At 36.3% G+C, this 27516-nt stretch overlaps 1 protein-coding gene across 2 annotated transcripts in view; it reads right to left on the bottom strand.

The window, feature by feature from the left end:
• Nucleotides 1-27516, bottom strand: part of LOC117165784 (uncharacterized) — a 124804-nt gene that overhangs the window by 54094 nt on the left and 43194 nt on the right. For both annotated transcript variants that reach the window (XM_033349160.2, XM_076617292.1), the window contains exon 3: nt 8366-8523. The gene's annotated coding sequence lies outside the window, so the exon portion shown is untranslated. The remainder of the gene's footprint in view (nt 1-8365; nt 8524-27516) is intronic.

The raw sequence follows: 27516 nt of genomic DNA, 5'->3' as shown, positions 1-27516 counted from the left end.
GTCCGTGGGAGGCTCGAGAAGAAATGGGTCGACGAAGTCCGTGGAAGCTGTCGAATCTCAGGTACGCTCGAAATCGATCGTTAAAAGCGAGCTCAGACGATTTTTGCCAACAATACGAGCGGCCTATAAAACCACAGCAGATACCTCTCTACCCCGCGTTTGGCTTCGTTATATTGGATTCTGCGAATCAATAAACCTCGCTTGCGTCACGACCATGCTGATCCTAATGCAACGAGCTTGCAACGCGTGTTTCAACGCTTCTGCACAGAACAGAGGAATCTTCGATTCGTTTGTTGATCGCACACGCTGTAACGAATGCTTTGCCTTCATTCGTTTTTCACATAGAATACTCGTGGTTTATTATTTCAGGTATTAATAATGGAAGTTGTAATTCTTCCATCATTGTGCTTCTTTCTATCAAATTTGAGTATTGCATTAAACAAAATATTTTTAAGTATATTCTGAAAAGTTTCTAAGAGTTTCTAACAGTAGGTAGAAATGCCACTCGTTAAAACGAATACAAATTAACGAGTACAAATTAAGATAATACATATCGTACTTGTTACTAAAACAAAATGTTTACTCATGTTGGGAACAAAGTAACTTTTATCGTATTATAGCTATGTTTAAAATGTATTAGTGTAGATAGCGTGACTAAGAAAGGTCAATGACGTGTTAAATAAAAATTTGCAATTTTCGACTGCTTTATGTTTTAAACTGTAAGGAATTTCTTAGGAAATGTCTTTTTTGAGATTATTTATAATTATCCGGAAATTTTCTTATTTTACTTAACGATGAAGTTTTCTTATTAGAAGAATCGATGAGAAAGCAACGCGTAAACATAACTTTCTATTTTTAAATCACGTGTTGTTTCAGACGTTTCGTTGAATTTGTTCAGTCATTCCCGTCATAGGAATAATATTTGTTGATTTCGTGCGAAAACGTTGAAGTTTCCATGAAATAAGCAGGCGTTTGTAAAAAAATTTGAACTGTTATCCCATCGATGAAGAGTTAAACGGTGATTACCGTGGGAAAAATTAAATCTCTGCTCTTGTATGACATCAGGAAATTTCAACTGTGAACAAAGTTCACAACGAGCCACGGGCAATATTTAAGGACTGCAACCTTTCGTCGTGAGGAAGCAAAGCTGAGAAAAACGATATGTCAAACAGAGTTCACGGATGATCACTAAAAAGAGAACACTTGTTAAATGTCACTGCTTTCACCGTCAGCTTTATAATCATACTTGACGATCCGATGAATAATGACTTTCCCTCTTACCATTTTCCCTACATTACCTATAAAAAGACCATTACTCTTATTATATCACCTTAAGAATTAAAATCCTACAACTACATACAATCTCTATCATCGTGTGTCTTGGAAATTACGTACACGTGTATCTATACTTCTTTTCATCTATATTTTTACATTCTAGAAAAAGAATTTTCAGGTTTAATATCGAATAATCTCGGTGTTTCCACGCCAGAAATTTACCAGAAATCTCACAAACAACAAAACGCTACCCATCTCAATCGAAATAAAGAGTAACATTGTACACTATAAATATTTTCCCGGGGTTAAAAATCTAAAGTTTCTAAATCTTTACGTGTATTTACTTCCACAAATTCCATTCTTCCTAAAATTCTCAGAAACTACTAACAATCACAGAATTTTTCAAACAGGCTCCAGAGATGTTTACGTAAGTACTTGCAATTTGTTATTCGTAATCCTTTCATGCAGCTAGTTTTGTCTAAAAGGAAGAGCAAAGTTACCCAAAACTGGCAGAATCTTCGAAACATATTTCCAGAGATGTTTACCTACGTCTAATTTCCTATTCAGAGTCCATTCACGTTTCGGTTTTTTTCATAAAAACGGAAACCAACGAGGCCTTCATGGACCAACCGAAAGGCGATTTATTAGCAGAACGGCGTTACGCGTTCGGAATGAAACAACGACCAACAATGGCGCGTCTCGCATTCGGCTTTCAGCGCTATTCTTGGCCAACCCGGGAGGCGATCCTGAAGTTGATGGATCGGTTGGTGACGCGCGAAAAGCGATCGTGCTTCCGCGAACTTCGTTCTCCTTCGACGTTCAAAGCAAGACGTATCGCGGCTGGAAGGGAGTGATTGCCAGAACTCTTCGTGAATTAACAAATCCAAGCTTGTAGATCAGATTAAAGGCTCGAAAAGCTCGAGATTTCTCTTTTTTCTTGCTGGAACGTCGTGGAAAATCGTTTACTACTTCTTGTTTGATTTTATTAAACAGAGAATCGCAAGTTTCCAATTTTAACGCGCTGAAGAAAAGTATACCAACGAATCGAATAAATTGTAGAGAAATCTCTTTTTCTTTCTTTATTTTCATCTTAGAATTTGAGATTATTTTAGTCGTTTTCTTTGAAAATTGTTAATGAAAACGACATGACATATAAATGACTATAAATTATTCGTTTAGAATAAACTAGAGATTTAATATTACGTTATTATTCTAGTCACGGTGTATTGCATACATAAATCATGTTAATTACAAACCATTAATTTTTGCCTTCCGAAATTTTTCTCATGAGATTTTCTTTCCGAGTTCCCCTTCGGCCTATGACGGATAAAAGAAATACATTGATATTGTATAATGTCGTTTTTCATATGTACAAATAGCATCGGAAAAAAACAAAATAGGCAAGGTATAATATACAATAAGTAGGTACATTATATTATAAATGCCTACGAACACTTTATATTACATGACAGTATACTTTTCAAGTCGTATCGTTTGTTTAAATTTAGCAAAGCGAAATTAAAAAGAACAATTTGAAACAGCGCCTAATTTCTACATTATTCGCAAAATACAAATAATCTATTACATTCTATTATATCTATATACACCTAACTAACTTTACAGAAAAACACATTACAACAGAAAATAACTTTACTCGTTTCTTCTATCCATCACATTATTTTCTTAAGACTTTTTCATTACGTTCCTCGAAACAAAAAAAGGAAGAATGCAGGAATAATTATCAGACTTTCGCTTGTGGATTCAACATAGAAAATCAGTTTCCTCCTTACAGGGATCCGGGGTTTTTACATGGAGCAAAAAACGTGAGAAATTGCACCGGAGCGTGCAAATAGTAGTCGATTCTCAGCTTGGACTAAAAGCAGACGCTGATTTACAAGGCCAATAGCGTTTATCGCGTCTAGCAAAGTCTGTAAAACAAAGCGGAGGTCCGAGACCCTTTTAAGGGACGATAGACACGCTGTTTCTCACCCTATTTCGTTCAGAAGGGAATGCGAAAGAAGTGGAAGCGATGAAAATTCGACTTTTCTCTCACTCCCTGGTAAAACGTGTCTACACGCGTTGCTTGATGGCCTAGTAAAGGCCGAATGTGTCAAGAAAATTTATTTCGATCACGAGGGTGGATGAATTGTAGCGTCAGCGAGAACTCGTCTCGTTTTTCTCCCTTCTCTGCCTGTAGAATTTGTGTTCTACGTTTCCAGCTTTCTCCGCGTTCGTTTTTCCGCGAATTTCCCGATGAATATATATGTATATACGCTTGGCCTCTATAGTGCAAAAAGAGCTCGTCGAGATTGAATTCGCATTATAGTGGAGATCGGTCGAAAGCGTAAAATGCAATTTCCCTGAAAGTGCTTCATAAATGTTGCAATTTATTTCTGTTAATTGGTACGGGAATGAGAACGCGTGAATCAATGGAATAAAAGGGACTAAGGTTGAAATACTGAATCTTTAAATCTGAAACTTAACATTCCACAATTCAAGTCCTAATTCAATCGCTTCTACATTTTCTCAGAATCCTGTCATATTCAAATCTCAAAATCTTCTATATAATTATACATGTACATAATAATATATTATATACACCTATATAAACTTCTACTTCGAACACTTAATCCATCAGTCATTAAAAAAATTGTCAAAGTAATACTATTGTACATATCGCGATTAATCAGAACAAAACGCATTAATTTTCAATAATCGTTGTTTCAACACTGTGGTAATAAAGAGACGACGAATCGTCACGTAATAATTGGCAGATGACACTAATTCCGAGGACAAGCACGATTGATTTTATACTCAACTAAACTCATCTACGCTCCGTGTGTGCACCTGACCAATCTCCTTTTTTCATCATGGCGACGTTTAATCCCATCTTTTTCCGTCGTAAAGAAATATAGCTACCGGAATTTATTGCCAGTACGAATTCTCAGCCTTCAATATCGGCATATTAATTTTCGGCTGGCGCACGAGAGACGTTCGATCGCTTCGTTAATTATTAGCCGATTTTTCACCGTCTCGAGGCTAAGACCTGCAGAAATTCATGCCGACATAACGATGTGAAGTACTGTAAGAGTTTTAGAAATATTGTGATGATCCACGCAAAATTCTCATTAGATAAATGGTTTACGCTAATTATACGTACTTAAGAATAATATGTCAAACGATCGATATTTCTTTCGACCTCGTCGTAGTCCTAGAACTTGTATGTTCTAATCTCGCTCTTCCCTCGATACATAGAAACACTTAACTTTTTAAAGAAAAACTTTATCGTAAAATTTAAAAGAGGAGATCGTGCGCGTTAACAACGATGCTTTCAGCAACGATAAGATTGAAAGTGCAAAATTCAAGTATCATTGATGTTTTCAGAAACGAACTGCTTTTAACCTGCGAGAAAAATTATCTTTTTTACGAATTACTAAGAAAGGCACAATATACTAAAATTTTAAACTAGTTTTATCAAAGATCGATAGGTGTATTTACCGTTTAGTTGATGAATAATTTACTAGAGTACAATGTTACGTATATACAGTCAACAAGACACAAACTTGACTTTTAACCTTTAACGAAAAGTTTTTCTCGAAAGGGCGATAACAATATTCGAACGAGCTTTTGTTTTTTCGTGGATACAAACGAGAGAGAGAGAGAGAGAGGGGGGGGAGAGATAGGGACAGGGATGAGATGAGAGTTCCGGTGACCAGGTCTGACTAACATGTTTTTGCCCGGACCTCGAAAGCTTTATTTGCCGAGCGAGATTTTCCAATTAAACCGTGATTAATCCGCGCGACGAATGCTTAGGGCCGAATGTTTACGGCTCAGGGGAAATAAGTTGCTGGTATACAGAGCGTGGAAAATCGATACACACAGTGAGGGCAGGGTGTAACGGGTAGGGTTTGGGTGCAGAGGAATCGACGATAATCCGATTTCGATGGACGGCACGAGTTGGATAATTCGTTTGCCTCGTGCCACTCCAAATAGAGAAAGAGAGATAGAGAGGTAGAGAAAGAGAGATAGAGAGATAGAGAAAGAGAGGTAGAGAAATAGAAGGAGAGGAGAAAGATGAGTGTGTTCTATCTTCGTCCTTCATCCCGCTATTCTGTATTTCTACCTCTGTTATCGATGGAACTATTGAATTCCGTTTTCCTCGACTCGCGTGACTCGAATCGCGAAAAAATTCGAACTGCGTAGAGAGGAAAAGCGCTTCGCGATCGTTCGAAATGACTTTACATTCTACGAAATAGTTCGAGGATAAAATTCTTCTATCGAATGGTTTCGTCGTTGCGATTTTTATTAATTACTTCTTATTGGATCTTCCGATTATCTTAACTTGGGGATTTACTTAGTCGCGATAGTTGGGAAAATAGAGAAATTGTGTTTGTGGGAAAACTAATATACGGTCATAGGTACTGTATAAAAACATGATTCTAAAGGAGAAATATGTAATGAATGATGTTAAACGATGGATATAGTACTAGAATTACATTACATATATCTAAATGTAACATGTAAGACAGCGTTATTAAATTAAAAACAGTCATTTGTATGTGCTATATAACATCCTCAAACTGGTTGCCTCGTTTGCATAATGTATAAAACATTTCGCAGCGTATTTTACGAGCGAATAAAGGTGTTTAAGTTGGCGATTCCCTAATAATTAAACAGTGTCTCCAAGAACTAGAAATTATTTTGCAATGTTTTCCTTGCGTAAAGAAAGAAACGAAAGATCACCTATACCCAGACGATGTTGTCACTCTCACGAACTTGATATACTCAATGCTTCATTCATGGATCATTCAAAGTAATAATTTCATTATATGAGAATAATACTAATAATAATAATGAGAATTATATACATTCTAATTTACAAACTGTATTCAATGATTTAATCATTTTGAGTATCAACCTTACAAATACTATGAGTAGTAAAAATTTAGAAAACGATTATAATGTACTTATAAATAACTGGATTATTACTTTAATTACACCTTCTATTATAATAAATAACTAAAAAAGAGTCTAATAGAAACCATCACTTAAACGAAAACAAAAGCTTTCTGGTTTTACGTTTTATTATAATCCAACAGGCAATTTCAATCAATTAATTCGTCAAACGCGAGTCGCTGACGCGATGCGCCATCTCGTATAGCCAGCGGCGACCTTGCTATTATTGTCACACTATTTTCATAAGCAGCTCGGGCAAATCTGACGTAAATAAATGCGTAAATACCTCTATACCGCATTTTAACCCATTAATTAATTAACGCGCCTAATCTGCTAATTCGTTTGATACACACACACACACACACACGCACACGATTCCTAAGCGCGAATGGAAATCGTCATTTCCGCAGTAGGAAAAGCATGTTCCAGACAGCGTTACGACCTCAACGTAATTTGTCGTAATAGGCATGTTTGTTTGATGTAATACCAAGAGACTGAGTCACTACGATCGTTCCAGATCGCGAGCGACCTTGAAGAAAAGCGAAACGCCTCGCATCGACTGACGACGAATACAATTTCTAGATCGATGTGTCGAACCAATGTTATTATTTACCTTTTAAACGAAGCTGCATTGCAACGGACGATTCGGATTGTCGTCACAATATTCTCACACCATAACTCTACCTTTAGCGTAGAAGCACAACTTTGGTATCTACTCGAACGATAATCTCATTTGTTAATATACCAATAAACTAAATATCCTATTCTCCAATCGCATATAAATGACATTTTTTAAAACGATTTTGCAGTCAGTTATAGAAGTCTATATACGTATACTTAATGAATTCTTTGTACATGTATTATTTACTGAAAGAAATTAGAAACGTATTTTGCATTAGGACCATTAAAACTCACAAGCAGTGCCTTATTAAAGTATTTGGTCACTTACAGAAATCTTTTACTAAACGTATTATGCGTCTTATATAAAACATTTTAAAATTTCAGTAGCATTATGTATAATGGAACACGTTTATTATATTAATAAAATTTGAAACAAATGGGAAATATACGTACGTATACATAGAAGAATATAATCATAGTATTTGAACGGTCAGTTATTTATTATACTAGTAAACTAAAAAATATTTACTGAGATCGCTCTTAGCACTAATTATATGCTGAAGACCGTTATGTTGCATAGTACGTTTTAAACTAAATATATATTTACAGCAAATATTTTGCAACTTTTATATACACTTCTAGATTCGTTTCAAATTTTACAAATAGAATTATGATAGTCATGTCTCATTATAGTGTTAATGAAACTTTAGAACGTTTCGTATGATGCATGTAATATATTCATCAAAATTTTCTATGTTAATATTTTTTGTGTTTCGAATATTGTCAAATGTCCTCCTTAAATGTCAAATTGATCGACTCTTTCTTACTTCTTTAATTTCATTACATAAATACACGATTAATATACAATTCTTGAGAAACAAATAGTTAATTTTCATACGTCGAGATAAATTTAGAAAGCAATGTTTGTAAGTTCATCAATATGTCTTCTGAATGGCTCATGTAACATATAACAAAGTCCTTAAATCCGATTAATATAAAATATGGAACAAAAAGATTTTTAGAACTAACCTTCTAATTAAAAGAGTGTAGGCAGGCTTTTCTAAGACATTACACATCACTGTCACCTTTTTTTATTAATTTAAGAAATAAAGACTGAGACGTAGATCGTAAAACCGAAACGAAACATACATATATTTTAGTGTCATCTTAAACGGTGATTGGTCAAGGTAGTTAGTTCGATATATCGAGCTTCGTGGTGGTTGCGATAATCGAAGGATCAAAGGCGCGATTACTGCGCCACAGACGCGGCAGAAATGCTCTTGAACCGTTACGAAGTGGAATCGTGCTCCGATCGCGTGACACATTACGGAATTCGCACCGTGACGGGTTCCGCGCATAAATTATCTGACCGTGTGACGCGTGTGTACACAGAGCATGGAAAAAAGAAAAAAAGAAGCAGAGTGGCGAGCTCACGCGAGCTACGGTTCCGTTTCGCGATCATGATCAAGAAACGTCTAGAGTTGTCTCGAATGAAGAAGAGTTCGATACTCACGTGTCTTTGTTGGGTCAGCAAACACTATTCTCGTCCCTCGAATGAAGCACGAAAGTACGAAATGACGTCAGTGGAAGATCACTAGTTCCGTAATACCCTCGGAATATCCTCCTCGTTGCGTATCCACAGTCCTCTTCTCACCGTGCTCCTGAGTTCTCCTGCAAGGTACGATCACGAAATATTCCTTGCTGTCACACTGCTTTACAGATCGTGTAGCTCCAAAAGGTAGAACAAGCTGTCACTCGCGCAATCGATTCTCACTTTTGGTGAAACGATGTTACGTTGAGAAATAAGGTTATGGTACACGACCGTTTCGTATCGCTACACGGGTTACGTATAAAAGTAAAAAAAAGAAAGACGCGGAGATTATGGGAAGAAAGGAAAACGATCGGAGCAGTAACGATGTTACCGTACTGCTTCCCCTTTCTTCACTATCTTTTCTATCGATATTCGGTCGTGTTACTCGCTGCAACGACGTTCGCGGTGTGTGTCGTGTCAGTTCTCGAACGCAGCACTGAGGAAAGAACTCGTCCTTTGCGCGCGCGCGTTACTGTACACGCGTATATCTATATACATATATGTATATAGAGACAGATATAGATATTGTAGACAACACGCGTGCCCCTGTAATGTCCTTCGTTCCGTTTTCCTTTTCCTTCTTTTCTTCGATCAGAGCAGTTATCGTTCCGCGAATCCACACGAACAGTCACTCGCGAGTGCCGCTGCGAGACTGGAACGCGGGGAAACATGTGCGGCCTCTTACATACCGCTGTGGACGAAGGGGGAGTCGGGGAGGGGAGTAGGGGGAGCCACCAACGAACGAGACGAGCGGTGGGGGACGATCCCACTCCTCGAACAACGAGTGGGGTAACTGGCAAGGACGCGAGACCTCGACATGTCGCGGTCGCTCGACGTACTACTTTTTTCCTAACACTCCTGCTTGCTTTCCTCCCGATCACATTGATAAGGGAAGTTATCGGGTGCCGCTCTCTTCTCTCGAGACCTAAAATTGAATAACCGAAAAAAAGAAAGAAGGTTGTTCCATTTGGGTCGCGTTTCTGATCTGTGCAAACGTATACGAAAATCATTGCAAACGTTAAAGATAGTAAAAGAAGTAAGGTGAGAGCTTGTTCCTTTTGGAGCTGGTTAACTATATTTAGAGCCTCGTTTTCTATCCGTTGTTGAAATGTATCGAGCAAAATAGAGTAATACCTATGTACAATGTCTACTATTAGATGAAAGTGAGCTTTTTTGTTATCTACTCGTAAATATAAATCATTAGCAATTTTTAATTATCGCTACTGCCTTTCGTACTTAAACCTTTTTGTAATCTCGTCGTTATCCATGGATCTATTACACGAGCTCTAAACGAGCCTAGTTTACTTATCTGTCATTAACGATGCACGGGATCACGAAAGATTTAAGAGGTTAATATCATTTAACCAATTTATTTTTATTAAACTGTTCGTGAAGATAAGGGACTTAAATCTTCCAAATTTCCTCATGTATATGACATATTAAATATATCGCTCGGCCAAAGAGAGATGTTCACGAAGGAACACCTCGATGTCGGAGTATCATTTAATCATGTCTAGATAGGAAGACCTTGATTCACTTACGCGTAAGCACGAACCGACAAACCGAACGTGCAGGAAGCCCGCTATCTAAAGACAATCGCGACAAATCGCAAGGTAGATTTGTATCGCAACTTCCGCGATGAGGTAAGACCGGCGAGACGTAATCGCGATTATAAAGTCGTGTCGGCCGTCGGCCATGGCTCGGGGAGGAATCCATTTTTCTCTCCGCGTAACGCAGAAGAGAAGCAGGATGATTGCGATGCAAGTTATTGTAAATCGCTCATAAGGATTGGACAATCGCTTCTCGATTCGACACGTTCGCTTGCATGGTCATTGTTGCGAGTATTTGAACATTTATTCATTTTAGTTTTACACTTTATTACAATTATCTGATGGAATGTTTGATAGCAAGTAAATGGTATTTCGAATGAATTATCTTAAATCAGTATCCGTTGTTTGCGACAACTGCGTCGTCTTTTACGTATAAATGTTATTGAATTGATTAACGGTTCAAGTATATTTAAGACAAGTGGAGTCTAGATTATTTAGTTACAATATTCTGAAGATCACAATCGGTCGATCGTAATGGTATTGAGGCGATAGATATTCGATATGTGGGTCAGAGAACAATATTTTAAATCAAAGCAACAGGTTACATAATGAATAAATTCAAGAGAGTAGTGGTAGAATAGGTTACATAAGTTTGCAATAAAAATATCAAAGTTGCGTGTTAAGGTAGCGAAAAAGAAAAGTGGTTTTGTGAGTTTCCAGAAACATTCATAAAACCGGTAGTTGGTAATATGTAACAGTAAAAGTAGCTATTCTCTTTCAGAAACAGGACACGCAATTTGGTTACTCCATTGAATGAATCATACTTGACTCACAAAAATGGTGACTCCCCTACAACTGAGGATATTTGACTCATTCTTCAGAATCTTCTAGAAACTCTACTCTCCATTTAAATACTATATCGCATCACTTATACCTCAAAATGTTTCACACTTCAAATTGTGACAAATTATTGCAACAAAACGATACACAAAGATTCAACAGTGAAGTTCTACGTAATCTCCAGCGCCAAATTTGAACATTCTGCACGACAAGAAGATGTTTGCTACTCGCAGCGTGTATTTATATCAGAAGCCCAGCGTAACGTTTTTAAAGAATGCCCCCTTTGTATTTGCCATTCGTGGTATAGAATAAAATGTGTCACGCATACACGAACAGGGATGATAGAAAGAGCACGCACGAGCGCACCCTTCGTACAAGGCTCGGGCACGTGGAAAGTTCAACAGGAAGGAAACATCAGAAACGCACACCACACATACACCCTTCATCTCTCCATTTCACTTTTCCTTTCACGCGTGCCTTTTAAAGGTCCCATGGAAAGCAGCACGCGCTCAGTAAATAAAGGCCAGGGCACATTGCACTGTTCGTCGACTCGTTTCTGAAGCGTTTAAGGACTCTCTACGGCTATCTGCGGCGTTATCTGCGGTTTCTACTGCTTTCTCGCCCACCCATCAGCTAGCCACCCCTTATGTCTTCCTCTTTCTTCTACCAGGCTACCCCTCAACCACCCTTTCCCAGTTCCGTGCTCCATTGAATTCGATTTAGTTTCTTCTCCGGCACTATCGATCGGTGCCGCATATTTGTTCTTTTTTCTTATCGTTCATCCCGTTTCTCTTATCAATTTTTCTTTAGAAACCCCTTCTTCCACCCGGCGTACCGCTGACTGCGAAAGGCACCCCCGCTCGATCCAGTTACACCCTCGTTTGCACATCCGTACGGTCCTAGCCCCTGTTGACTTTCCTTTTAGCCGTATTTACGGATCCCTTACTTGTTTCTCCCGCTGCTCGATATAATTTTATTTGCAACCACTCTCACCGTGTTTGCGATCCCTGCCTTGCCAAGTATCTGGTGCGAATCACCGGTATCCTCCAAATCACTCTCCTTCCACGTTTCTTCCTTCGCTACAAGATTCGTTTTATTTGCTAGCGTTTGAAAGATCGAAAAGGTGAGAACCGTATTGGGGAGAATGCTTTTTCAGTTTCAATGTCAGAGCTAGTGTAGTAAAACACGGTTTATAATTTTGGGAATGGAGGATTCCATTTGTAGCTTTTCCGACAAATAATTCGTACATAGAGGGTAAGATATTATATATGTTACATATGTAGTATTGTTAGTTATTGGGATAAGTTATACGGACGCACTTCTCAATCGAAAGCATCGCCAATATAATAATATTATTGTGGACCCGTCATTGGTATAGAGTTTGGCGATGGTTTATCAAAAGCGGTGCTCGCATAATCCATCAATTTTAGTTTAGAAAGAAAATAGTAGAGGGAAGATTTACACAAGCGATTAAAGTATCCAATTGTTAACATATCAGACATGAATTTTAGTCTATCATCATTTTCCACTTGAAACAGTGATTTCAGAACGATTGACTTTTTCCAGTCCACTTGAAAAAATATTTCCTCTTCATACATTTGTCCCTAATTACTTACTTTAACCTTTGATTGAATGAATCTCTTAAACATTAATCACAAAGATCCATTGTACAGAAATGGCCAAAAAGAAGAGAGAAGAACAGAATTAGATAAGATATTATATTAAATAGATATTCTGTCTTGCATCAGTTGCATATCTATTCATAGAAACTTGAATATTTCTGCCCTGTAATCACTAACCCCTGTATTAGGACATAATTCTCACCGATTTTCTCTTATGAGATAAACCAGTCGTTCAACCACCATCAAAATTGATCCACCATTCCCCAAGCGGACGTAGTTAAATATACGACAGCCAGGCTGTCTTTTATAGCTTCATATTTTAACCTTTCCCGGGGCATACTCCCCCTTCCCTGTGTGCCTTCCTTCCGGTTTCTACGGCAGTTCCACGCTCGGGACGCTCTCGCTCGGTTTTCCTTTCCTTTGTTGCATCAGTAAACAGGTTAGCCAATTTTTCTGACGCAGGAAGCAGGAACGTGAGAGAAGCACTGGTATAAGAATGTATAGCAGGAGGAGAGAAGGCGAGCAGTTGCTTTAGATGTGCAACGTTTTACGTACTACATGCTCTAGCGTGCACCGGCGTACAATACACATGTACGTGTCGCGCATATTGTTCGAGCAGGTTTTTCGACCGAGATTAAGAGCGAGCATGTAGCTCGCGACTCTGTCCGGCCTAAGTATGCCAAGGATTACCGGTATGAACTTTTACGTTACAGCCCGCGAACGCAATAATCCGATAATACGTGCCGCGAACAGGAAACCAACCGTACCGTCTTACGCTGATACTACCCATGGTGACAGATTAACAGGGAGCAGTCCGAAAGTCACCTCAGGACTTGGCTTCTTGGTAACGAGAAATGTATAGTGTTTCAAAAATTAGAGGCTCATTTTTTCTCAAGGAATTCCACTTTGGAACAATTTTTGGGATTATCGGGTGATTTGTCGAATTTTTGACCAACCTACTGATATTGTGGATGTAATGAAAGATATTGGATTATTTGAAATAATTTGGTATTATTCGTTAGTATACTACGGATAATTTAAGCAAATAAGGAAAAGATTCGTATATTTACTTTCTTATTATAAACTGCAACGATAGAAGCATTTTCAGCAAGGAGATATTCATACAATTTTATAAATATTCGTACGAATTTTAATTTACGTCGGTGTAGAATATACACGTTTAGCAGGATGTTTGGAGGAAAATAACTTTAACAGTTTTGAATAAAATCCCTTCGGTTTGCCAATCAGTTGTAGTAAAATGATCGAATAACGAGATTAGTTGATTACGATTGTAAATGAATTAATTGCAAATAACATACGTAATTGCATTAACATTTCCTACAGATGTAACTGCGGACCACCGGTTTGAGTAACGTATAGCATCGCGATACGATCTGAGCAAACATTAGCTGGTTGCGAGACGAGCAACGGAAAAGTTCGTTTCCTTGATGCAACCGCGTTGTGCGTGAAAGAAACGGAAATAATTCGTTCTCCGATTGCCACGATTATTTTCACCTTGAACACGTCCAGCAATTAATCTGCAAGCGTTACAAGCACTTAACTTACGATCACGTAGAAATCGATCCACTGATGAATAAATACGAACGAGATAACTATTAAGCATCATAATCAAAGTTCTCATTAAAGTATCAAGCTATAATTTATCATAATTTCTTGAGGTTTCATATAATTGTAGACCCTATCGTAGATGGGAGAATTAATAATAGGAGAATAAAAAAATTAATCCTTCGAATTATTTTCCATAGCCGCGATCTTAAAAAATGGATTAAGGTGGAATGTTAATTAAGAAATGTAATTTAATGACATAAGTTGATCGTAAAAGACGAGTCAACTACTCTCGTCACTCGTCGTAAAAAGGAGAGAAAATAATTAACGAATTAATTGACAATGTTGCTACTCGATAAAGAAGAAGGACAGAAAGAGAAACACAAAAAAGATAGAAAAAGACAAAAGGCAGGAAGAACAGTTGTACGCTTCCGCGTAACTAATGTTAGAGGAAATTAAGTGTTCGTAGACGTATGTAATCGTTCGCGTAAAAATTTATGCAACTTCAGTACGCCGGTAAATCGTGACTTGATTAATAGCCACCGATAACCGGGCCGATAATCGTGTTTGTCTTTTATACGAAGGCGCCAGGCTGCTAGCCAGTTTCTATTTTCCAGAGGTAAGCTTTTCGTGGTCACGGCCAACCAGCTGAAAACACTCGTATTAGTATTCGCTCGCCTGTTCGCTCGTTCGTCGTTATTTTGCGTAACAAGCTAACGTTCTTCCAGCACCGTTTTACGGCTGACCTCGTGGCACGTGTATGAACAGAATTGAACTATGTAGTGAGCTATTGCGATCGAGCCGTAAAACTTCCTACCAAGCGATACGAATTCTATTTTCCATCTTAATTTCCGTTTTCTACATACGGTTATCTGGTTTAATCGAGATTAATAGACTTATCGAAGCAGTTCATTTATTACATAATATAATTTCATTTTGTGAAATACGGTTACAGGAGAAGTCATACAGAATTTTATGATAATCCGCGGTGATGATTTGTGACCAGTTTTCTTAGCAAAGTTTTATTTGTGAGATTCTCGAGATTCGTGAATGAAATATTTCTTGAAGAGAGATATTTATGTTCTTTCAAAGAAATCAAAAATATTGGAAAATGTTTTACAGAAGTCTCTTCATTCATTTACAATATCGTACTGGCTAAACTAATAAAAATGCGGAAATCTGGATATTATAAATAATATACATACAACAATATAATAATATATAATGTATAATATTAAAATGTATATAATTAGACAATAAAATAGATGCAAGTAATTCTGACAAACGAACTGAAATTATTTCTTCCTCGTACATTTCAGATGTATTTTTAATTTAAAACGCAGTGTATTCGTCGAATATTTAAGTCATAATATTTTGTTCCAAAATACAATAATATCAGTCTGCATAAAAACAATACACATTTTAGCAAATTGATAAAACAAAATGCTCCTATTTATATGCTGTAACACTCCTATTTATACAGTGTACATGCTAATTTTTGTTTTATTATTCTAACATACGCAAATTTAATATTATAAATATACTTGCTTATATTATCTAATCTAATCTTTGAATAAATTTTTCCGATCTTCTCAATATTTTCAAAAAAACAGAAACGTCTTTTCTTAGTTCACATTCATTTCAAATCGATGTTACAACAATCGATATCGAGGTTCGCCGTTCGAGCTGCGATCGTTTTCGCAAAGGATAAACAATTCCTGAATATCGCGATTCGTTCCGGTGAGTCGAGGAAAAATCCACGTTCAATTCACTCTCTTTCGTTGCCGAGGAATTTGATGAAACGTACGTGTCCTTCTCAGATCTTGGCGTGCTTGCGATAAAAATACGGTTTTGTGAAAATTCGTGGCAAGAAACGACGGGAAAGACATTCCGATCGAGCGAAGTCAAATATTTGCGCGAGATGTGCGCGAGCTCAGGCGAATGCGATAACGTGAGTTCGCGCGTGCGAACATCGTATTTCCACGTGTATGCATATTCATAGTTTGCCAGGAAACGAGAATAGTGACGACCGAACCTTATTTTATAAGCAATTATTTATTTCTTTTTTTCTATTTAAAGACGTCAGTATTATACGGAAGAAATCTCAATTTACTGCATCCAACTCACATAATAATAAGCACAAATAAATTTCAATAGACTTTCCCTGTTCACAATTCTCTTTCAAGTATAATATTAACAGGATATTCCAATGTTTGTGATAATAGAAAATGTATTTAAATAGGATTTACACCAGCAAATCAATAATTTTATACCTTATATACATATATATATGTATGTGCATACATAATATCACGAAAATGTTCGAAAGTTTATGCAAATTTTCTATGAATACATCGTGTGTATTATAAATATTTTGAAATTTTATTAGCTAGTTCCGAAAGCTCAATATTGTGAGTATATTTACAGATATCATAAATATTATCCAACATCTTTTTAAAAATTTCTTCTTGACGTTTCGATCAAGTTTTTGAATCTTTCTTTGATTTCATGATAAGATTAGGTCTTTTAGTGAGTGTCATTATTAAGCCTCCATGGAACAATATCTATAATACCTTGTTTGTTTCTATGTTCACGTATGATCAATATTGTTTGCCATCGCGTGAAAAAATCGATAGTGTTATTATAAAAGTAAACACCTCCACGAGGGAACGTTTCCACATGGTATTGCGGGTAAATTCTATCGAAACACAAGTGTACAACACAAACTCTAACACTGTTGATCGATACGCGTATCTTATCTGAAGAACTCGTTTCACTGTATCGATTCGAACGATCTAATTCGATTGACGTCTCTTCTATAGAATTTCCTATACATCGTTGAACAATGGCGTAATTGAAAACTGTATCTCGAATATCGTATAACTGTATCTCAGACTGACATTTTTAAATCATTTCTTTATTATTGAATATTTAGTGCTTAGATAAAAATGAAATGGTGTAGGTACGCACATCCATAACATAGTGGAAATTAAAGCCACAAGGAAATTACTCACATGAACGATTTTATTGTATTATATATGTAAATTGAAATTTTTCAAATGATAAACTGCGATTTTTTGAAATTGAAAAGGCATTTAAATTTTCCAAATGTGAAACTGAGATTCCAAGTTTAAATGAAATAGAACTAACTTTTCCAAACATAGATATGTGACTCCAAATTTCCATTCGATGGTATAAGATACGACGCTCGCGTAGCATTCCAGCAGCATGAATTTGTCGAAATGGAAACTCGAAACGACAGGAGTGCAAAAATTCTCGCGAATGCAGAATTCAGTCATTCGTCAGCCGTTCGGGCTTTTTCGCGGCGATAAGCGAAGACCGCTGGCGATAGCGCAAAGCTTTTATCAGCGACCTACACAGACCAGTCACGACCGTGAAATTGCACATCACGAACAAAGCCATAACGTGCGCGCGCTCGCGTCAAAAAGTCCACCAGTTCCGGTTTTTCCCCGTTGAAAAACAATTTCCATTTTTCCCAGTTCCTTCATGGCCCCTGATTTTATCTTATCGATTGGGAAATACTGCACTATATATGTTGTAATTGCAACTAATTACGAATTCAACGAGCAAACGCCGACAAATACCCGTGAGCTATGTGCTGCTTATTTATCGCATTGCTATATAATTAATTATGATTTAAACGCTGCGTAACAAACACATGAATTGGTCATGACACGGAACATTGGGGATCAAATATGGATGTCGGTTCATATCACGAAAATGACGTTCTAACGTTGCGCGCTATAATATTGGGACCAGATTTTGATTCGAACTTTCTATATGTTTTTTATCGTTATGGTTGTGTTACCTAAGCTAAGTTAGATTTTCTGCAATATCTTTTTTAAGGAATGAATGACTATTGTTTAAAATAATCACTCGAGTAAAATATCTGTTGGTTTCCTTGATCTGTCTAATATGCTACTCTTACGATTGCAAATCATGGTATGCACGTTGGTGGATTATGCAATGTTCTAGAAAAGCGTGTATTTGCAATAATACGGTAATAAGCACTGCTTCTAATTATTAATGTGTGACTAATGTTTACTTTGTGATAAAATACATACGAAATTTTCTATCACAAATTCATAAGTCATTCTTAATACCTATGGTCAGTGATGTAATGGATGTTGATAGAAAAGGTTATGATCTTTGCTATTTACGCTGTTGATTTCATACCGAAATCGTAAGATGACAAGGTCGATTTTGGGAAATTTCATTGACAGTATCGAGCTAAATAAAAGCGTGACGTACTATGAGATACTATTGCCATACCAACAGCAACGTTATTTCTCGGTCATTCGACGAGGAATGAATCGTGACCTCATCCTCTCAAGACGAAGTAATTAGTCAATACTCTATTATTCAATTCGCTTGGGTTAATCCAAATGCGGGTTAATCGAGATGTTTACACAATGGGATTAATTAATCCTCGATGGAATTATAATTAACACGCACTACAAACACTGAGGTACTCTCGTTAAATGTCAAATTCACAGTTTAGGTTAGATGGAAAATTGACCCGACAAAATATCTACCAGAAGCTGAAAAAATACCAAGTAACGAAACGGAAGAAAAAGCCAAAGTTCATATACTGTCTTAAAAATCCATCAAAATTGCCTATTTGAACATTTTCTATATATAAAAGTTCGCATAATTCAGTATCATCTAATCTTAACTACAATCCTGAAAACAACCCACAACTTAGAAATGTCGATTCTTTCGAAATATTTCATGTACGCGAAGAGCTATATTTGAAAATCCAGTCTTAAGTACAATACTCAAAAACAAACCAAAACTAGAAACATCGATTCTTTGAAAAAAAAAGAATTCATTGAAATCTCACGCGAGGAAATTTATTCAGAAATTTTCCACTGACACCGAGTCCTACGACCTTATATGATCCGACTTCAAGCGATGAAGCAGCAATTTTTCATTCGAAAGCCACCACGCGTCGCATCAAAACTAATATGACGCGGCCGACGACACGTGACCAGTCAGATTAATGATCGTACGACAGCCGGTTAACTCCGTTGCGTAATTCGGTGCGGAGCACGAGCCTACCATGCCGTGCACAGCCATTCACGAAGAAGTGGTTCTGGTTTAAGGTGGATCCGCAGCGAACCGAAGCGGTGGCAGTAGCGCGCGTATGTACGCCGGTGAACCGGTTCACTCGATTTCATTCATTTGCCGGATAATCGTTGTGTTCCTGTTTGCGGCTCAGGGACATACCGACGCACGAGTGCACGCACTCAAGGTCTCGGGTTTCGTACTCGAGAGTCGAGCTTTCGCCTACCTCGTCTCGTACTGCAGCCGCTGTTTCTACTGCTGCAGCTGGTGGCTAGTCTTTGCCATTTCTCCGTTTCTACTTGCTGTTGCTGACATGGAAAGTGATACGAGGCGTGTGAAAGTCAGACATGACGCTATGCTGTTCCGTTAGAACGCACAGATTCGAAGGAACTGAAGAAGATGTCTTTCTTCTTTTTAATACTTTCGTAATTCCATTCAACTTTATAGAAGGCATTTAAAAGTCTAGCGAGTCGATTTTGGATAAATTTTTCAATTTTAGTATGTGGGTCCTTTTGCACGATTGGCACATTGGTAGAATATTAATAATAGTATTTTATGCAATTTTCTTATTAAAATTAGAAAATTAGAACGAGTTTAGATATTATTAACTTGAGATGTATAAATAGGTTATGAATGTTTATAGTCTAATTTTAGACTGAGAATGATTAAGCAAATATATTTCTTTCTAGATACTGAAAAGAAACTGAAGTTAAATGGAATATTTCCTGAACGTAATGTATGTTTCACGCTTGATTTTATATATTTTTGCGTCTATATCTACTCTTGAACATTTTTGTATATTTACTTCGCGTGGCAACATATTTATACGTCTCAAATAAATAACAAGTTTGTTCGTATAATAATAATTGATAAACTGACTATGATAAACAGCTTCGAAACCAAGTAACAGTCCATAAGTCAGTTAATTTTCCTATTCGATTTAAAATGGTAGTATTATTTACACAGTAGAAATATATACTCTACAACTCATAATTTCTTGATTTATTAATATCAGTGCTTAACGATTTATTTAAATAAGTTGATCATTTTAGCTTTTGTGTGATTCATGTGAATTTTGATAAAATATTTGTTATGAATTAAAGATCTATTGCACATATTAGATATCAGTTTTATGTTACCGAATATTTTTTCCGATTTTCTTGAATTTTTGAATACAATACTGAAATAGTATATATATTATAGAACATATCATAATAAGCTGTAATAATAAACTACTGAGAATGTACGTATAGGAAGCGAAAAGCCTGCTCAGTTTTCTATTTTGGAAAGTATATACGCGTTAAACTGTTTATTATTGTTTTAATGTCGTACCGACTATCTTAGTTATTAGCGATAATTACCACTTGTTACAAACTACCGTAGCACAACAGTTCAATTTAAATTTATGTAACTTCGTAATTTATGTACTTGCAATTCATTATTCGATATTCAAATATCAAATATCGATATTTAAATTATTATTTATAATGTTAATGCTTTGCACATAACATAATAAAATTAAAGAAAAATAAAACACTAATTAAAGAATAATAATTGCTTATACTCTCGTAGCCAATGAAGTTCAAAAGGAAATCAGAATTATAACAGAAATCGAAAATAACTCTATTTGGCCGATTCTACTATCATCCTCTTCAAATTGATAACTTCCTGATTCAAACGAATCTTTCCCAACATCTTTATCTACGTGTACCAATTTTTGGACGATTGTCAACATCATTTAGAAATACTCCTATTACAAATGGAAAGCTGCCTGTTATGAATGAACGTCATTTTACTTCGTATCTTGGTTCCTGATCAATTACTTTAAACGAGGCCTCGCCTGCCTTCGTCGAACTTTCCACAATCTCGATCGAATGATATGTTAAAATATTCTTTATTTTCAACGTAGTCAGTTAAAAGATTTGCCAATGGTAAGAATCCATCACACACATCTACAAAACGCAAATTCGGATCTCGATTTCCGGGTCACGAAGCTTCATAAACAAGCGATCACACGCGGCAATGTTGAAATCAGCAATCTCATTGAATACACGTCACGATCTTGAATTACGTGTCACTTTCATTAAAAGGACTACGATGTCAGGCGCAGTGCCATTTATAAGTATTTAAACAGCTGATAATTCGATAAGAAACATAATTCGATCAGAAGATCGATAACTTTTGTTATATCTTCAAAATTAAGATTAAACAACGTTTCTCTACCATTAGTTTTTTACCTCTTGCCATATGTGAGATCGAAAACTCTGTTAAATTTCACTGAAATACGAAATATATTTACATAACTCCAATTCCATGTTATCTATAATGAATGACATTTCGTAAAATCTATATAAACACTTACAGTACGACTGAAAATACAGTTCTCGATCGTTCTAAAATGTCAACATTGAACGGACACACTTAAAGTCACTTAACTCAGAAATGCACTTAGCGCAGGATCAATGTTCATCCACCTATTACTTTTTTATTTATACTAATTAGTATTAATTACTGTTTTTGTCAATATCTAATAATTTTATGCTGTTCGTTTGAGATAGGATCAGAGGTTAAAATTAAATGAAAATGTTTCATTCTTGAAATGTATTTTATATCTATATCTAAAATGACTTGGAAATATCGAAGTACTTATGGGCGATAGCGTTATCCTGGGACAATAAATCGAACCTTTGAGAAAAGTCCGGTGGAACGCAACTGCACGATAGATCAACAACGTGACGCTGCCACTGCAAATTTATCGGTGTCATAATCGATATTTTTACCGTTACATAAAACGCTTCCGAGGTTGTTTTCTTCGTGACACGGCTGTCATGCGTTACATAAATCTATCGTGGAAGGCTGTTCTCGTGCGTGGACTTCCTATTTCTCCGCTTTCTACGGCTCGCGGGCTAAAACCACGCGAAAGAACGCCCTCGGGAATGCGCGTCGTCGCGACGCTCTAACGCCATACAAAAAGCTGTTCGGAGCTAAGCCAAAAGAATGAGTATGTACCTATCGAATAATGGAATGCTGGAGGATGATGTGGCTAGAAAATGTTATTTTAACCGATGAAATTAAATATAATTTAATTGTTATAATTATATTAAAATATTATTATAAATGTATAAATAATTTCAATTTTAATATTGCTCGGATATTACTCATCGGTTAATATTAGAACTACCAATCAAACTGGTCAATTCGTAATTATTCACAGAAATTTTAGGTGTAGAATTTATTTTAATGCATATGTGGCGATTTAAATTGATTTTTGTAAAGTATAATATATAGACAAGCTATTGTATTATATGTATATTATTCATGTACCTCTTATTTCAATCTCTCTTCTGTTAATTTAATTATAGCCTTCGATGATTTTAATGCTAAATTAAATTTCATCCTATCGTGGATTTAATTATTATGATTTAGTACATTCGAGAGATCTTATTGCAGGATAATGTCATTCCCAGGAAATGATACATTTTAGATACTCTGATAATTCTGATTGTAGACGGCTCATGTTTTATTTCGCTTGTAAGTCAATGTTAATTTTCTCTATTATACTTCCTTACCATTTCATTTCTTCCATTTAATTTTATTACCGTGATAGTTCTTTATGTATTGATTTCTCAATAGAACACCGCGCTACATAAAATCTATCCTGCTTTCTCTTCTCTAAATAAAAAAATCACGAATTAGTCATCGCATATGATTTCTGTGCGTAAAATTTGCAAGGAATTCTTATATCATAATCTATATTTTTTCCACCTCTTTACGTAAACGTCTTCTAAATTGTTTTCATAAAACACGAGAGCATTATGCATAATCGATGGTCGAAAAGTCGCGCTGACGTTACATGCCGCTTCAGATATTCTTTTTCTTTAACAGTTCGTTTCGTAACAAATCGTACAAGCGTGAAATGGTATTTCGTATTGTAAACATGGCATACGTCAGAGAAACGATTATTTGCTACAAGGAAACATGTCGCGACCGCTTAACATGACGAATAACGTTCTTGCACGTTAAATGCATGAGACTTCCCCTTCGTTCGTTTTCTAGCATGGTCATGAATCGCTAATCTCTTCGATATTTCGTCCTCAAACGTAGAACTCAAAAGTCCACGATGCGACTATTGTGATGCAAATGTGTTGAAAGCAGTTTGAGAAAAGTGTCATTCAAATTGAAATCTGACTTGCGAAATATTATCTTCAGATGAAAGATAAGAAATATATTTAGAAATTTCGCATTATAATCTGAATTATAAGATCTTCCTTGAAAAAAGGAGACCCATAAAAACGTATCCACATAAACGATGAATAATCAATTTCTATGAATAAAAGGACCTTCGAGGCAGTGTCCGAGTTTTTAGAAACGACAGTTTCACATTTACCTAGCCGTTTCCAAGATTTAAAATTTCCAAGCGAATCGAGTGGGTACACGAGTGAGCGTTCGTTTGCTCGACTATGATCATCATGAGACCTTCATTGCGGAACATTCATTCTTCTTTACCAATTAATCTTCTGTATTTCACTTTTAATATATGGTATTCTGTATGATATGTAATATACAGGGTGGTTGGTAACTGGTGGTACAAGCGAAAAGGGGGGTGATTCTACGCGAAAAAAGAAGTCGAAAATATGGAATAAATTTTTTTTTAATTTTTTCTTTTTTTAATTTTTCCATCGAGACATGATAAAGTGCACGCGTACCGAGCGAAAATTCAAAGTTGATTTTCTCGAAAACAAAGCCTCAAACGAAAAACTTTTATTCTATATTTTCGACTTCTTTTTTCGCATAGAATCACCCCCTTTCCTTGTACCACCAGTTACCAACCACCCTGTATATATAACTTTATTCTGTTCATTTAATGGTAATTTTAACGTGATCATTTACGTGACGTGGAACGTATTCAGGAAAGTCCTCTATCAGATAATATACTACTCGCGAAAGTCGAAACGTACTAGACCCGTTTAAATTGCAAATTTCGAATTTCCTAGAATAGGACGCGATAAGTTTATCGACGATTGCGCATGGAAAGAAACAGAAGCCAATTGGTTATTCTTCTCTTTCGTTTTTGTTGCCTCTTTCCCTCCCTTGTACGTGTCTTGTCACCACTGCCTTTACATTGCTAATTACATCACGGGAAACGGTATTTCTTTCTCATTAATATCTCCTCTACCTTCAGAGTTCCCCGGCTTTCAATGCACAGAACGACGGACGTTCTCCGGCTCGTCTCATTTCCGTATTCGTTCGTTCGTTCGACGCTCGATTCTTCGAGGTAAAATGTTTGTCGATTTCTAAAAGCTAATTGACTCCGTTCTAAAGAAAGATTAATGCGTGACAGGAGTGCGTTTTTAAACAGTTACTTCTAATCATATTGTTGAAAAGGTTTTGTCTCACGTTGACTGTTATTTTGGTTACTAGACATTTTAATTATCTATATAAACAATTGTCGATATATTTATACTATTTATAGGATGTATGAATTTATTCGCTGAATATTTCGTAAAGTTTTGCTAGTTTCATAGAATCGAAAGATATTTTGTTTTTGTTTATCTGAAACACGATACATGAATTTTGATTAGAAGAAATCTGATCGATATGCAGATTCAGAATTAGCAGTTTCTAGTAATCAGCAGCTTCTTATTTTTATGATGTTTGTTCGGAAGAATTTCGAAATAGAAATTCTAATTTAATACGTAGTACCATTAATAGATTATGGATGCTTGTGTGAATTTATATTTTTATAAACGTAACCAAAGATAAAGAACCTAAAAAGCGATTTGTATACATTTTGTACATGTTTGCATCTTTAAATATTCTTTCCTACAAATACATAAACAACCACAATATAGTCGTTAGTCATTAGGCACTAAGATCAATTAGCTTTCACTCAACCAACAAATGCAACCTTGTAAACTCTAGCAACATCCTTCTTCTCCTAACATCAGTGAATTATTTCGTAATATTACGAGTATTACTGGCGGGAATATCAGACGATAATTCGAAGAAACATGCCATACCTCGCCATCAGCCCATTGAACAACATGGATGTGTTTAAAAAAGTATCGGATAGCATTCCAGGCGGGTGGATAGAAGCACATCGACAGGTATTTCTACATCGCGCGAGCAACAGTGTTGCAAAACCAGAATTCTTTCAATGTCCTCCGCTCGTTAGAGAATCGCGATTTACATAACACATGCATACCTCATGCTGTTCGACATACAGTACTGTGCAAAAGTTTTTGGCCACCGACTAAATGGAGGTATTCTCTTTTTATAAAGAAATATAAAGGTAACTGATATTACACTAAGCTTGTTGTTAGTATATTATTTAATTTCTGTCTAAGATAAGTTATGTCATATGTTGTCATTATATTTGGAGAACTTAAAACACTATTGATTATTTATCGAAATATTTCTGAAAAAGTTTGTTAGACCCTGGAGAAGTCATGAAGAAGTAACACCATAAAAAAGATATCTAAAGATTCGTTTCTGCGTAACAAACTTTTTAAAAAGATAATCGTTGCCATTATGAGATTACTAAGATAGATGAATTTTTGCATAGCTCAAGGAAAGTCCAAGAGTTTTGCGCAGTACTGTAGCTGCATGAGCACCGCCTATGAAAGAAGACTTTTTTATTTCACGCGATCTTGAACTTCTTGAAATGTCACCAACGTGGCGCACGAAATGCGCTCACGCTGATATCGAGGCTTTCGTAACTGGCTTACAATTATCGCGGAAAATGTGCATATCATTCCCTCGGTTATTTTCACGGCCATATTTACCACCGCCGATCGGCAGTATTTACCAAGTATTCGTGTCACCGTCGACCTTGTGTGATTTCCTCTTTACCAAAGGGAACGATGAAATTAACTCTTTTCCGTGTACAAAGCTGATGGGACGAACTTTGAACGTTACCAGAAATGAAGGATTTTAATTGAAACAAAATGTACATTTATCTTAATTGTACCGTCCATGTCATCTATTATTTGAATGTTGTAGACTCAGCTACCTTTACAGAATTTTAGGAAGAGAATAAATGTAAATAATTATACAGTTTAACCTGTAGATACACATGATGCTCGTAAACAAGAAAAAATCGGGTTTTCTCGATTAATTCCATTGTGTCAGTCTTCGGGGCATCCTCCATTTTACACGAGGCAAATTGCACAAGTTCTTCGTCATCTCAGTCGTGTTTCATACAAGTACAATCGTACGTCACTGCTACGAAGAACCTAGAAATCACTACTCTTTTGTATTCCTTTACCGACGTGACATTAAACTCAAGAAATTATTAAATTTCCAAACGTTTGTCTATTCAGCAATAATTCGAAGATTATCCTTTAATTATTCAATCTTTGCTTTAGTTAAAATACCACGAATCAATTCGATAAATCGTATATATGACGGATCATCGTGTAAAATGCAGTCATATCAGCTGTATGACCCGCAATATCGTGTATCTTGTCTGTTGTTTCCATCCCTAGGAATTACATAACGCGGCGATTGCGTGGCCGGGCCAAGTACAGCACAATGCTACGATGCGACGTTAAATGTAATGCCTACGTTGCAGCGTAGACGCGCGCTGCCTTGATAACAGGCCACGCATGTGCGTGACAACCGTACACTCTGCCACTGAGACGTATTTCAAGTGAGATTCAGTCTTGTCATTCATTAACCATAAGATCAGACTCGAAATTTCCTCTCAAAGTCTATTTCTAATCTTAGAAGATTCCACTGCTCGCTCAGCAATTTGCAATGGAAAAGGTCTTGACCTTTTATCGACGGACTTTTGCCGAAGGTTAAAGAAAGCTGTTTATCGGCTAGATTAGTCAGCGTGGAAATTTGTAGTCGTAAATATTCGCAGACATTTGTACGTGATTATAATTACTTTACGTTCATCTATTATTTTTTTTAAGAAAAATGAACATAAAAGTAATTTTTGTATTTTATTTGGTATATATATATTATTGTCATATATTTGAATTTCGCCAAAGCATTTAAACATGTTCAAGAAGTTTAAATTCGTTTAATTTTGGTAACTCATCGTAAAATCTTTATGTTTGTTAAACCAACGTTTTATTTCCCCTTTTTCGTATACTTTGCACTAATTGATATATTTATTGATTTTTAATTATACGAGTAATTTTTCTCTTTGTTTTATTGTTTGGAGCACAACGAGCGATGTCACTCGTTTTGCAGTTGTTTACAAAGGGACATCGGCAAATGTTGATATGTTAAGTCACGATTTCGCCTTCCTTTTTGTAATTGTGTTATATAATTTTACTCTTCGTTTTCCGGTTGCGTGACGGTTAGGTAACAATCGGCTAATACTCCGAAACGATACGAACAACATTCGACAGAAGCGAACGACAATTAATTGCGTTTCCTTGTGTCACGCAAATTG

The sequence above is a fragment of the Bombus vancouverensis genome, chromosome 3 (genome assembly GCF_051014615.1).
Source record: "Bombus vancouverensis nearcticus chromosome 3, iyBomVanc1_principal, whole genome shotgun sequence".
Lineage (NCBI taxonomy): Eukaryota > Metazoa > Arthropoda > Insecta > Hymenoptera > Apidae > Bombus > Bombus vancouverensis.
This window is presented reverse-complemented; position numbering and strand designations above follow the sequence as displayed.